Raw genomic sequence first — 14614 nt, forward strand, 5'->3', positions numbered from 1 at the left:
GTTTGTGCGGGGGGGGGGGGGCTAAAAACAACATTTGAATGTACATAGTATGAGACTTAATATTGATGTTTCAATTCGGTGTACATTGTAAGATTTGAACCGAGGACCAGACATACGGGTAATTATTTCGAATTCGTGCCATACTAAGTTTCGAAAAGTTGACATTGACTCAATTTGTTGTGCTTTCTTGTAGGTCATATGTTTGAATCCATCCAAAAGTTTTCTCACTACCATGGTATTCATCATATACATATGAATTTGTATTAAAAAAGTAGTGTGGATACAATGAAATGCGAAATCCACGTTAGAATTGGAGATCGCTACGTGACACACACTCTAATTCAAATAACTAACTACGTGACACACACTCTAATTCAAATAACTAATTATGTGACACACACTCTAATCCACGTTAGCGTGTGTACCATTTAGATTTTTTTTTCAAATAACTCCTCATTAATTAATTTATAGTACTCCCTCTGTTCACTTTTATAAGACCTTGAAGACATTTCAGACAATGTGCAAAACAGTTCATTTTAAGTTGTCTGAAACGACTTACAAAAGTGAACGGAGGGAGTATCTTGTTTCGAATGACTAATTATTGCAAGGAAAACACGGGCATGGTAATACATACAGATTCGTTTGCAAATGAAAGAAGATTCGTTTGCATTCTCAAATGTAGGGGCACCAGGCAGACCAGGGTCGTGTCGGGGTGGACGCTGCTTCAGTACCTTAAAGGCAACTGCCTTTGGGTCACTAACATGTGGGCCAGCCACCTGTTGGGCCCACATGTCATGGACACAAAGGCAGGTGCCTTAAGGCACCGAAGCATAGTCCTGTCGGGGTGGTCGCGTGTGTCGGACGGACGCATAGCACCCAGCCACCCCCCCCCCCAAAGGACGACGACAAAATAAGTTCGCGCTTCCACATTTCGGATTGAAATATCTGGCGGCCCCAATTCCATCCCTGCAAAATCTCTCTTCTCCACCATCCCCTTCCGTGCCCAGATTGCTCAAATCCCTAATTCGCCGCCAACCCAAGCAAAGTTCGAATTGCCCCTCGTCTTGTCTCTTTCCCCACCGTTCCCCACCTCTGTGCCGGACGACAACGACAAAGACGACGGTCGCGCTTCACCACCGCACCGGAGCTACCTCATCTACGCCCTCGTCCACCGCACCGAGTGGTCCACCAACAATGTTGGCCGCCACAACCGACGTGCCTCATAGACACCGAGTTCCACCACATCAGGTGCGCTTCACCGACGCCGTCTCCCAGCTCACTGGGGCTACTTCACCGAGCACATCGTTGCACCTCGGCCCCTCGAGGCCGTTGGGGCTTCACCAACGGTCTCATCCACCGCATCGTAGCGCTCCGCTGCCACTCAAGATCTGCATCCGTGTGCGTCCAGCCAATGCCAGCGCATCACCCTCAACGGCTCTGAAGTGACCCGCACTCTAGCTAGGCGAGCATGCCCAAACGCCGGCCCGAAATAGGTATCCACACCTCACTCCCTTGTGCACTGTTCTGACGATGTTTGGATATCCTTTCACTGCTCTCTTAGCTTACACGCCTATGCAACTCTGACTTTAACTCTTATTTCTTCTGGAGATATCATCCAAAACAAGCAAATCCATTTTCAGCGAAGCATGATGGCGCTACGGGATCTGGTACACATCCTGCACACTCATATAACCTTGTAAGTATCTATCCTCCGGTACAACATCAAGGTCGATTCCTCTTATTTGATCAACCATTCGCCGTGTCAAAAATGCAGAGGGGGATGCAAGGAGCACAAGGCCTGCACATCCAAGCAAGTGGTAACATGGACTTGTACATGGAACATACCAAGCGCAAGCAGAGCTGTAGTGAGCCTGTACAACAAGCTAGCGTAAGTCCCTGCATTTCATTTAATTCGCACTGGCATTCGTGTATGATTTGTGTGTAGTGGCTGATCCACAAATTCAAGTTACCAGGGGCGAACATTTAACTTAAAAAATACGAAGGCACTTGCACTCCGGAAATCAACATAACTTGAGAAATGTGAAGCTACATGCACTTTGAAAACCAGCTAATGATCCAAAGTAGTTCAGCTTATAAACACTAAATGATGCAAGCACTAAAAAACACAAAATGCAACATGGTGTACAAGGACTACAAACATGGTCTGTACGTGCTTGAATTATTCGTTCTCTGGCTGAAAATATCAAAGTGTAATTGCACGTATAACCAGTGCGCAAACTGCATATCAATACATCTATCCTGCACAAGTATGCCAATAGTTTCAAACGACAGATTAGAAAAGTATTTATGCTATGTTGTCATGATACAGGGACTTTCTGGTAGATGGCCTCGACGTTTCCTCAAGCTATGAAAATGCACTATAATTTGCTTTTCATCGATGCCTGCAAATCTCTGTCTCTCTCAACATAGTAGATCATCATTAGACACTAAATCCTTCAATGAGCTTGCAAAATGCTTGCATTAGATCCCTCATTAGACACTATATGTTCATCACCAGGAGCATGTAAAATGTTTGCATCAAATCCTTCATTAGTAGTCTGTTCATTAGACACTTCAGGCTCAAGAACAACATGAGCTTGTATGTTTGCACCGGAAACTTGATTAGATACATCAGATTCAGTCAGTTCAGTATTGATTGGGGGAGTTATAAAATAAGTAGAATTGGTTTCATTTTCTCACAGATTCCCTACATACAAGCAGTTTTACAACACCGTCAGGTTTAACTATTGGCCAGAAATTGAAGAGTTGAATTAGATATAATCAGGGATGTGATGTACCTGCTCGTTGCGCATGCTACTCTTGCAAGCTACGAATGTCCGTTTGTGCAAGCTCGATGCCATGCCCGTGCTGCCGCTGCTACCTCCCATGCAGGCTACACCCAGGGTTGGATCTTCATCTTCTTGTCCTTCCGTTCTCTTGAAGCCCGGCGACCGCCCTCCAACGAGGGCGCGAGGAAGTGCTATGTCGGTCTGTCCAGCGGCGGCTAGGTTAGGAACGAACCAGACTGGAGGCTGGAGCGAATGAATTGGGATTTTTCTTGCCGTTGGTCGATATGGGAGGCGCTCGTTTGGGCCACGGGCCTGCTATAGGGCCTGCCTTGCACTTATGTTATTGGCCCATCCAAATTGAAACAGTTTTCTTCATTTTTTACATTGCCTGCTCGTGCGTTGGGACGAACAAAACTAGCGTGGGCCAACCTGGATGACTCAAACTAGGTGCACACTTTCCAGCCACCTGAGGCGGCCGCCCATACCAGCCCCTATGGTGGCGTCGCCCCTTTTTGCGTGTATGATTGGATGGTGAAAAATATTCCAGTGGCGCTTTTGATTTACCCACAGAATGGTTGAATTACTTGTTTCTATGAAATGAGTTCGCCAATAATGTGAAGGATGCCGGTCTTTTCATCCTATTGTAGATTGCTTAGATCTCGATATGCCAAAAGTAATCACATGAAATATACCATAAAAGCCAGTGTGATGTGTGTGGCTACAACTAGTCTGACTACACGTCCTCATATAACATATCAAGGACGCACCATCTTACCAGATTAACCATTCAACTTACCCATGCAGTGTGGGAAGAAAGAAGTATTGGGACTGCTTATCCAAGCAATTGATGCCATGGACTCCTTCGTACAACCTTGTAAGCGAAAAAGAAGTTGCAGTGTGCCTGTACAAAGAACTAGCGTAAGTTCAGTTACCTTCTTCTCGGAATTTTAGTTAGCCACTTATTGCAAAATTGTTCAATTACGTTGCTTGGCTTAATTTAGTTTGCTACTGATTACATAATGCCATAGCCTATTAATCATATTGTAGACTGCGCCTATCTATGTGTTTGATACTTACTGTTAAGAATTACCTATTTGCCTTAACTTAAATATCTACTTGTTTATTTAACTGCTTTGCTGCTGCAACAGCGGGTTACAATAATGTTAATAACTACTTTTCAGCATCCAATTGAAACTCTTTAGTTCCTTGTTTGTTTAACTGGTTTGCTGTTATAACTCCCAGTTGAGATGTTTTGCTAACTTCAACTTTTCTGGATCCAATCGGAACTTTAATGGCAAAACAGGTTAGCCCAAGATCAAAGAGCGAGGTCCCCATGGATGTTGCATCATCCCACAGCAGTGGCACCGGCCCAATCGTGCATTATGAATTGCCAACTGTTGATGCTCTAGAGGCTAAACTAGTGGTAGAAAGAGATTCAACTTATGCACTTAGAGATGAAGTTGACATGTTGAGGAAGCAAACAACACGATCACAAGCAGTACTCAAGACAACCATTAAATATTTGGTGGATTTCAAAACGAAGCAAGCTGAGACTAACCAGATTGTTAAGGTCCTGAAGGAAAAAAGGAAATTAAATTCCTACTTGGTAAATCATAGGTGAAATGTCATTTCCATCGTTGAATAACCTTTGTGTTGTCTGTTCATGTAATCAATCAAACCATTTGTTTTAGAGATCATGTAATAATTGATTTTTTTGTTTTTTGGTTTGTAATTTTATTTGAGCACAAGTCTATATTAATTGATAAGACTCAAAGACATTTCATTTGGATTGCTGTGCCAGACCTACAAATATGCCAATCGGGCTGAATGTGCATTCAGCAATAGTAGTAGTTGATATGTCTCCAACGTATCTATAATTTTTGATTTCTCCATGCTACTTTATCTACTGTTTTAGGCAATATTGGGCTTTATAATCCACTTTTATATTATTTTTGGGACTAAGCTATTAACCGGAGGCCCAACCCAGATTTGCTGTTTTATGTCTATTTCAGTGTTTCGAGGAAAAGGAATATCAGACGGAGTCAAAACGGAACGAAATCAACTGGAGAAGTTAATTTTGGAAGGAAACCCACCTGATGGGCTTGGAGTGCACGCCAGCAGAGTCCAGGGCTGCCCACGAGGGTGGAGGGCGCACCCCTCGGGCACGCCCCCCTACCTCATGAGTAGCCCGGAGGTCCACCGACGTACCCCCTGCACCCATATATACCTACGTACACTAAAACTTCCAGAACAGAAAATAGATCGGGAGTTCCGCTGCCGCAAGCCTCTGTAGCCACCAAAAACCAATCGGGGCCCTATTCTGGCACCCTGTCGGAGGGGGATCCCATCACCGGAGGCCATCTTCGTCATCCCGATGCTATCCATGACGAGAAGGGAGTAGTTCACCCTCGGGGTTGAGGGTATGTACCAGTAGCTATGTGTTTGATCTCTCTCTCTCTCGTGTTCTCTCTCGTGTTCCTCTATGGCACGATCTTGATGTATCCCGAGCTTTGCTATTGTAGTTGGATCTTATGATGTTTCTCCCCCTCTACTCTCTTGTGATGAATTGAGTTTCCCCTTTTGAAGTTATCTTACTGGATTGAGTCTTTTATGAACACTTGATGTATGTCTTGCGTGGGATAACCGTGGTGACAATGGGTTATTCTATTGATCCACTTGATGTATGTTTTGGTGATCAACTTGCGGGTTTCGTGACACTTGGGAACCTATGCATAGGGGTTGGCACACGTTCTTGACTCTCCGGTAGTAGCTTTGGGGCACTCTTTGAAGTACTTTTATGTTGGTTGGATGAATCTGAGATTGTGTGATGCATATCGTATAATCATGCCCATGGATACTTGAGGTGACAATGGAGTATCTAGGTGACATTAGGGTTTTGGTTGATTTGTGTCTTAAGGTGTTATTCTAGTACGAACTCTTTTATAGATCGATCCGAAAGAATAGCTTTGTGGTGGTTTCGTACCCGACCATAATCTCTACGTTTGTTCTCCGCTATTAGTGGCTTTGGAGTGACTCTTTGTTGCATATTGAGGGCTTGTCATATGTTCTATCTATGTTATTATTGTTGAGAGAACTTACACTAGTGAAAGTATGAACCCTAGGCCTTGTTTCTTACCATTGCAATACCGTTTACGCTCACTTTTACCGCTCGCTACCTTGCTGTTTTTATTATTTCAGATTACAAAAACCTATATCTACTATCTATTTTGCACTTGTATCTTCATCTCTTCGCCGAACTAGTGCACCTATACAATTTTCCATTGTATTGGGTGTGTTGGGGACACAAGAGACTCTTTGTTATTTGGTTGCAGGGTTGTTTGAGAGAGACCATCTTCATCCTACGCCTCCTATGGATTGATAAACCTTAGGTCATCCACTTGAGGGAAATTTGCTACTGTCCTACAAACCTGTGCACTTGCAGGCCCAACAACGTCTACAAGTAGAAGGTTGTGTAGTAGACATCAAGCTCTTTTCTGGCGCCGTTGCCGGGGAGGTTAGCGCTTGAAGGTATATCTTTAGATCTTGCAATCGAATCTTTTTGTTTCTTGTTTTAGCACTAGTCTAGTTTATAAAAGAAAACTACAAAAAAATGGAGTTGAGTTTGTCTCATACGCTTCATCTTTATGGAAAGGATAATTGTGCTCAAGTGCTAGAAGAAGAAATCTATAGAATGTTTTTATATGATGAGCATGATTGCAATGTTGTTAGTATGAATTCCTTGAATATCCATGATGCTAATGATATGCAAAACCACAAGCTTGGGGAAGCTATGTTTGATGAATATGATATATTTTGTCCCCCAAGCTTTGATGAGCAAATTTACTATGATGAAAGCATGCCTCCTATCTATGATGATTATTGTGATGATACGTATGCTATAAAGAAGAAGTTTGCTTATGTGGAGAGTAGAAAAGTTTCTATGCTTGTAGATCATGAAAAGAATGCTTTAGGTGCTGGTTATATTGTTGAATTCATTCATGATGCTACTGAAAATTATTATGAGGGAGGAACATATGCTTGTAGGAATTGCAATAATGTCAAGTTTCCTCTCTATGTGCTTAAAATTTTGAAGCTATGCTTGTTGTGCCATACTATGCTAGTTGATTACCGTTCCCATAAGTTGTTTGCTCACAAAATCCCTATGCATAGGAAGTGGGTTAGACTTAAATGTGCTAGTCATATGCTTCATGATGCTCCCGTTATGTTTCAATTCTTATCTTTTATGCGAGCATCATTGTTATCATCATGCCTAGCTAAAAGGCATTAAAGAAAAGCGCTTGTTGGGAGACAACCCAATATTTATCCTTACTGTTTTTGTGTGTCCACATGATTATGCTACTGTAGTAATCATGTTTTATAGCTTTTTTTTCAATAAAGTGCCAAGTAGAACCTTTGGGAAGACTTGGGTGAAGTTTATGTGATCTTGTTGTGAAAAACAGAAACTTTAGCGCTCACAAGATTAGCTGCCATTTTTTACTGGAGAGTGCTTTTAGGTTAATTATTTTTGCAGACGATTAACAGACAAATTTCTCAGGTCCAGAAATTTATTTCATAATTTTTGGGGTTGCATAAGTATATGTTTTATACAGATTACTACAGACTGTTCTGTTTTTGACAGATTCTGTTTTCATTGTGTTGTTTGCTTATTTTGATGCATCTATGGCTAGTATTAAGTGGTATGAACCATAGAGAATTTAGAATACAGTAGATATTACACCAATATGAATTTATAATGAGTTCATTATAGTACCTAAGTGGTGGTTTTATGTTCTTATACTAACGGAGCTTACGAGTTTTGTTTTGAGTTTTGTGTGGTTGAAGTTTTCAAGTTTTGGGTAAGGATTCGATGGACTATGGAATAAGGAGTGTCAAGAGACTTTGGGATGCCCAAGGCACCCCAAGGTAATATTCAAGGACAACCAAGAGCCTAAGCTTGGGGATGCCCCGGAAGGCATCCCCTCTTTCGTCTTTGTTCATCGGTAACTTTACTTGGAGCTATATTTTTATTCACCACATGATATGTGTTTTGCTTGGAGCGTCATTTTCTTTTGATTAGTGTTTGTTTGCTGGTAGTTAGAATAGTGCTTTGCCTCTTTAGTTTCAATAAAAAAGTCAAGGATAGCCTTTGCCATGCTTATTTTGCTAGTATGCATGTTGCTGTTTGAAAACAGAAAGTGTACCGCTGTTGCAGAAATTCTCTAGAAAAGTCAGAGCATGGTCTAACGTTGAATCTTTTTGCATATTGAGATCTGATAAATTTATTACAGTGGGAATTTTAGTTCATAATTTTTGGAGTCAGGGAAGTATTGATACTCTTGCATTCTTTACAGACTGTACTATTTTGGCAGATTGTTGTTCTGGTTCCATTGTTTGCATATGGTTGCTTGTTTAATGATTCTATTTCATGATAGGAGTATTAAATATGCAGAGGCATTTAGTATGCAATGTTGAATAATAATTTTAGTGATTTGTTACAGTAGAATATGATAAGGTTTTGCATTGGTTTATACTAACCTATCTCACTAGTTCTTGTTGAGTTGTTGTGAATGAAGCTTTTGATAAAAAGAGAAACCATGATATACGAGGAATTAAGGAGACACAAAAGTTCAAGCTTGGGGATGCACAAGGCACCCCAAGATAATCTTTCAAGAAGTCTCAAGCATCTAAGCTTGGGGATGCCCCGGTAGGCATCCCACCTTTCTTCTTCAACAACTATCGGTTAGTATCGGTTGAGCCTAAGTTTTTGCTTCTTCACATGAGTTGTGCTATCCTTGCATTGTAGTTTTCTTTAGCTTTGCTTGCTGTTTGAATGAAGTATCAAGATCTGAAATCCTTTAATGAGAGAGAGCCATACATGAATTGGAATTTGTTAGAATACTCTATGTGCTTCACTTATATCTTTTGAGCTTGATAGTTTTGCTCATAGTACTTCACTTATATCTTTTGAGCGTGATAATTTTTGCTCTAGTACTTCACTTATATCTTTTAAGAGAATGGTGGTGGATTTTTTTTAAAGAAACTATTGATATCTCATGCTTCACTTAGATTATTTTGAGAGTCTTTAATAGCATGGTAATTTGCTTAATGTTAATATACTTGGTGTCGTGGATTTGTCACGGCAGATGTCCTAGTGAAAGGACTTAGTCGTGGAGCCATCGCCATGGGTTTACTTGAAGGGGTTAAAAGCGGACACAAAGACACAAGGGTTTTATACTAGTTCGGCCCCTTCGATGAAGGTAAAGCCTACGTCTAGTTGTGATGGAATTGATGTGGTCTCGATGGCTAGGGAGCAAACAAGCTTCGCCCATGCTCGAGTTGTCGTTGTCTGTCCTGAACCGCCGTCGGGTCGTCCCCTTATATACACGGGTGACGCCCGTCGGTCCATAGAGTCCCAACCGGTTCATATTCGTATCCCGGTTGGTATCTCTCTATTCCTAACTTACAATACAAGTTATACATCAGGTCGGTTTACGGCTACAGATTCTAAACCGACTATAGGCCTTGGGCCTTCACCTGCTTATACCACTAATGAAGTTAACCCGGACCAAGTAGGCTGGTTTACGCCTAGTGGTAATATCCCCAACATTTGGCCCCAGATTGATTTGAACCGGTTCATGTCAATCCTTCACAAAATTTTGTATCTTGGACATCTTCTGGTAATTGGTAAACCACCATTTTGTCATCATTTCTGGTTGTTGTAAACCGGCATGACGTCATCATGAAATTTTTCATTTATAACGCCCTCTTTTAACGGCAGCTCCTGGGTCCGCGCGCTTGACCTAACTCTGTTGCCTTATAAATAAGACCGAAGGGTCATCTGCTTTCTTTTCCCCTCATCTCTTCTTCTTCGTCTTCCTCGCGTCGCCAGCCTCGGAGCTCCGCCGCCACCGTCGACCTCTGCTTCGTCTTGGGCCGCTGCATCAACCTGAGCACACCAGAGCACTGCGGTATCGTTCCACATCTTCTCCGTTCCCAGTAAGCTTTCTCCTCTTCTTGACCTAGATCTGTTCTTAGGGTTCCATGTTCGTGCTGTGTTCGTCACTTGCTCATACTTGTATTCTGACTCTTGGATGAATCTGTAAACTCCCGCTGTGTTCAGTAGTAATCTTTAAGCATCCGCCTGTTATTTCTTATCTAAGCCCATAGATCTCACGCACATACCCGCTCAATGGTTCACTTCCGTTCTGCCTTACTCTTCAGAATATTTTCTGTTTTTGTGAGCTCGCTGTAGATCCGTGGCTGTAATAAGATCTTGTGAAACCTGTTTCTGTATACCTAGTTGTCCATAGCTTCAATTTCTTCCGATGCTTAGGTCAGGCGGTTTAACTTATCATAGAAAAAAGTTACTAAACCGGTGTATACCATTAGTCCCCTGGTTGAACCGCCAGAATCCACATGATGCCGCATTGTGGAAGACCGGTTTATCGTAGTTTAGATCAACACCTTCTTTTACCCAGCGTGTTCTTGAACCGGATCATCTATTTCTTGTAGATCTCACCATGGCCAAACAAGTGTATGAGTGCAATTGGGTCCCTTCTCGCGTCACGGAATCACAGTTGGACGATCTAGTCTTGATCGGCGCTTTGGACAGTAAAGATACGATCCACTGGAGGGTTCCTGGAAATGAATGTCCACCTACCCCCCAGGAAGGAGAGGTTGTGGTCTTCGCAGAGCACTTGGCCCGGGGCTTCAAACCGCCCGGCTCTAAATTTTACCGGGATGTGTTAGCCAATTTTCAGCTCCGTCCACAGGATATTGGCCCCAACTCTGTTACCAATCTATGCCACTTTCAAGTGCTCTCTGAGGTATACTTTCAAGAGGAGCCTTCAGTCGAATTGTTTAGAGACCTCTTTCATTTAAACCGTCGCACTGAATTCACCGATGGCCCCAACACTGAATTGGGCGGTATGGCCATTCAGAAGAGGAAGGAAATTACTTATCCCCACGTCAAACTCCATACTCACCCCAAGGAGTGGAATGCAACTTGGTTTTATTGCAAGGATACCTCTCCTGACAATGAAAATCCCTTGCCTGGTTTCCGTCCGGAACGGCTCAGCAACACGCACCCTTTTCCACAAAGACTAAGTGCCAAGGAAAGAATTAAATACGCTCCGCAACTGTCCAAGCTCCGAGCTTTTATGGCCAACGGCTTAACGGGAATAGATCTTGCACGCTGTTGGATATCATGGAGCATACTGCCTCTGAGCCGGCGCTCCAATTTGATGTGCAAGTATACTGATAGTGTCGATGACCCACTCCGACACACTAAAATCCAACTCCCCGATGACGAAGTCATAGAATCTGTGAAAAAGATGCTGAATGAACCGGAGCACCTCTGTGCTCAAACCGGTCTGCCTCCTTACTGCACCACCAACAAACCGCTAGCGGTAATATTTTAATTGCTCTATTGTTGAACCGGTTACTGCTTTATATGTTTGACATTTAATTACTGCTGATCCAGGGCAATAATCCGTTTTGGAGCAAGAAACTTCCTCAAGACAAAATGGAGAAAGCAGGGCGGCCAATCCGTCCCAAGACCAAGGTTATTAAGAAGCCAGCTCATAAGAGGAAAACCACCGCTTCATCTGACCCAGCTATTGATGATGATGTGGCTAACCCGGACCTTGAGGTAGAACTTGACTCGCTTGGCTTATTTTTTTACACGCCTTATTGATGATGATGCTTGTCAGGATGACGCTGAAGCCAGCAATGCGGAATTCGCTGAGGTAATTATTCTCTCTTCTGATTCAGAAATCTTGCCTTCGCCAAAACTTTGACAGGCAAACAAGAAAGTAAAATTTTCTCATACTCTTGCTTATTTGGATCCTAAATTTCATATGAAGATTCAGCAACATGAAGTTCGCCGCACAACCCGGCACAGTGGCCAGGTAGTTACCTCCACCGGTTTACCAAACAGTCCGGTTCGAAAACGCCGCTCCGAGGTCTCTGACCTTTTTGTTGATTTACATCCTAAAGAGGGTTTCTTCCGTCAACCTCTTAACCCATCCGACTCCAATTATCAGGTTACTTCTCATTCATCTTCTGGTGAATCGTCGGCCACTCAGCTGCCACCGTTAAAAACGGTTCTTGGGTAAGCTAAGCTGAACATATGCTTCCAGTACACTGTGTAATAGCTTATGCTTTTCCTTGACTCTTTGGTTTTCTTTCAGGGCCAAACCTAAACCGAGCAAGAAAGCCCGCCTGGATAAAGCGGCCGAAGAGGATGTAGCCCAAGAACATGACAAAACGCCAGATCTTGAGGCATTTGCTCCTGAGGATATTCCCAATGACCCTCCTTTACAAGACGATGCTATTCCCGAAGAGAGGCCTATTAATACTTCAGTCTCTGCTGACCCGCCTGTCAGCTCCGTCCGGATTGAGAAATTCCACAGTCCTGTTGACAAACCGATCACACTAACACAAACTGGCGAGTCCAAAGATGATGATGTTGTGATTACCGGTGTAGGCCGCTTTGAACCCGGGAATCCTGTCACCTTAACCAAGCATACCATAAAAGAGGATTTTTCTGCTCTGAATAAAGGAAAATGGGATGTTGAACTGGAGACATATGCTGCTCTGAGCGCCCAAGATCTTCATTCCGGCTATCTAAACCGGCTTTATACTAGCCGTGACTGTGAAGCTGGTCTGGTAAAAATGATGAGGGATAAATTTGAGGTAACTTACTTCTTTACTGCCTGCCTTTGTACCAATCCTCCTAGCCCCCAAGGGTCGGTTTGTAGCTTTCGTCAAACCGGGACTTGAATATGATCCTCAACACTTTTGAAATCCATTAATATAGCCCCCAAGGGCCGGTTTAACTTTAGCAGAATTAGACCGGGGCTTGGACAGAAAAACTATCCTTAGAACATAATTTGATCAAATAGCCATTAGCCCCCAAGTGCCAAGTTGAATACCTGTATTGAGCTTGGGACTTCGCAATCTAATAACTTGATGAAAATTGAAGGTGCATTAGCCCCCAAGTATCAGGCGTATAACTTTGTTTATGTAGTTGATACTTCAATTTCTTTGGACCGTTTGTTGAAAGCTAAATGTTGTCTGTATGCAGGCTGAGGTGAGAATCAAAGAGGACCGGATTGCCGATTTGCAGGAGGCCTTGAAAACCCAACAGGCTGAAACAGACAAGGCAAAGGAAGAACTAACCAGCGCCTTGAGCACCGCTGAACAGCTGAAAAAGGGCTTCAAGAAAGAGCGGGCTGACTGGGCCACTGAGAAGGCCATTTTAACCAAAAGAGCGGAAAATGCTGAAGCTGCCCTTAAACCGGTGGTGGATGAACTTACGGCCGTAAAGCAGCAAATACACTCCATGACCGCTGCAATCTTTGGTAAGCTCCTTTTAACTTCTGTGATACTTTGAACCTGCTGTAATATAAATCCGGTGTGAGACCGTCCCTGTATTGTTGTAGGCACACGCATTGGGCACTTAGGAAACGATGTGCGGAAGAAACTGAAGGCTGCCTACACCTTAGTGGAACAATTATATACCGGAGCCCAGCGGATCATCACCACAGCCTCTCATAACAACCCGGCACCTTCTTTAATCCAGGACACTCTTAACAGGTTGTCGATGCTTCCGGCCCGGATGGAGGAGCTGAAGAAATCTGCTGCTCGAACTGAAGCTATTAACGCTTTGATCCGGGCAAAGGCATGGGTGCCAGATTTCGACCCTGTGGAAGCATCTCAAGGCTATCCCAGCCTGAAGGAAGATGGCTCTGAATTTAACGAAGAGGATTTAAGGGCAATAAACCGTGCAGTGCGCCCTCTGGCTTGTCAGCTAGCTGAAGAGGCAGACTTGACGCATTATCAAGCACAATATAATGACCAGAACAAGCGAGTGCCTGCCCCAACTCTTGAAGCGGAGAATCTGATCCCTCCAATCCGTAAGCACACTTACGCTCCTGATATTGAACCGTCTTCCCTAATCCATGAAGAGGCTGTTTTCCAAGCTTTAATGGGAATCGACTGGACCACTGTTGATTTCCAGCCAATGGGTAGAGACGAGGAAGCTGAAGTGGCGGATGATGAGGAGCAGGCTTGAACCGGAAGCCGGTTTAGATAGCTGTCTTTGGCATCTTTCCAAAAGAACAACGATCTTATTTGGGCACCGTGCTGCCTTGTAATAGAATAGTTAATACTTCTGCCTTGAATATGCCTTCGTGCATAAGTACTGAAGCTTTTGTTCGAAAAACTTCAATTCATATTTCCTACCATGTCTGGGCATGAAGCTGGCTTAGCAAAACTTGAAGCGGAGGTTTTACAAACCATTACCGTCAATAAGGGGGGAGAAAACAGCTCCCATAAAAGAAAAGGTAAACCGGGCATACTTCTCCGGATTAAAGGAAAATCAAATCCATCGGCTGAACCGTAAAAAAGGGTGTTTGCTGACATAAAAGAAATCCAACAAAAACAAAGAACAAACAAACCATGAAAATAACATGGAAGCAAAGGAAATGATAAAAACCATTTGCAAAATATATGCTATACTGAGCTGATCAGATGGTGTTACCATGGTCGGACAGGACCAAGCCCCCAATAGGAGTGATAATGATTCAAGTTAGCCAGGTCCCCAAATGATTCGTGGCATATATGCCAGATCAAGAGGCATGGCAATGGTTCGGGTTCGACCAAGCCCCCAAGTGATTTTGTGGCCTTAGGCCGATCAAGAGGCGTGACTGGTTCAGACGTGACCATGTCCCCAAGTGATCTGGTGGCTGTCGCCTATCAAAAGGTGTCGCGTTGGTTCGGACACGACCAAGGCCCCAAGTGATATATAAAAAGCAAATGTC

This window comes from Triticum dicoccoides, chromosome 5B (assembly GCF_002162155.2).
Source record: "Triticum dicoccoides isolate Atlit2015 ecotype Zavitan chromosome 5B, WEW_v2.0, whole genome shotgun sequence".
Classification (NCBI taxonomy): Eukaryota; Viridiplantae; Streptophyta; class Magnoliopsida; order Poales; family Poaceae; genus Triticum; species Triticum dicoccoides.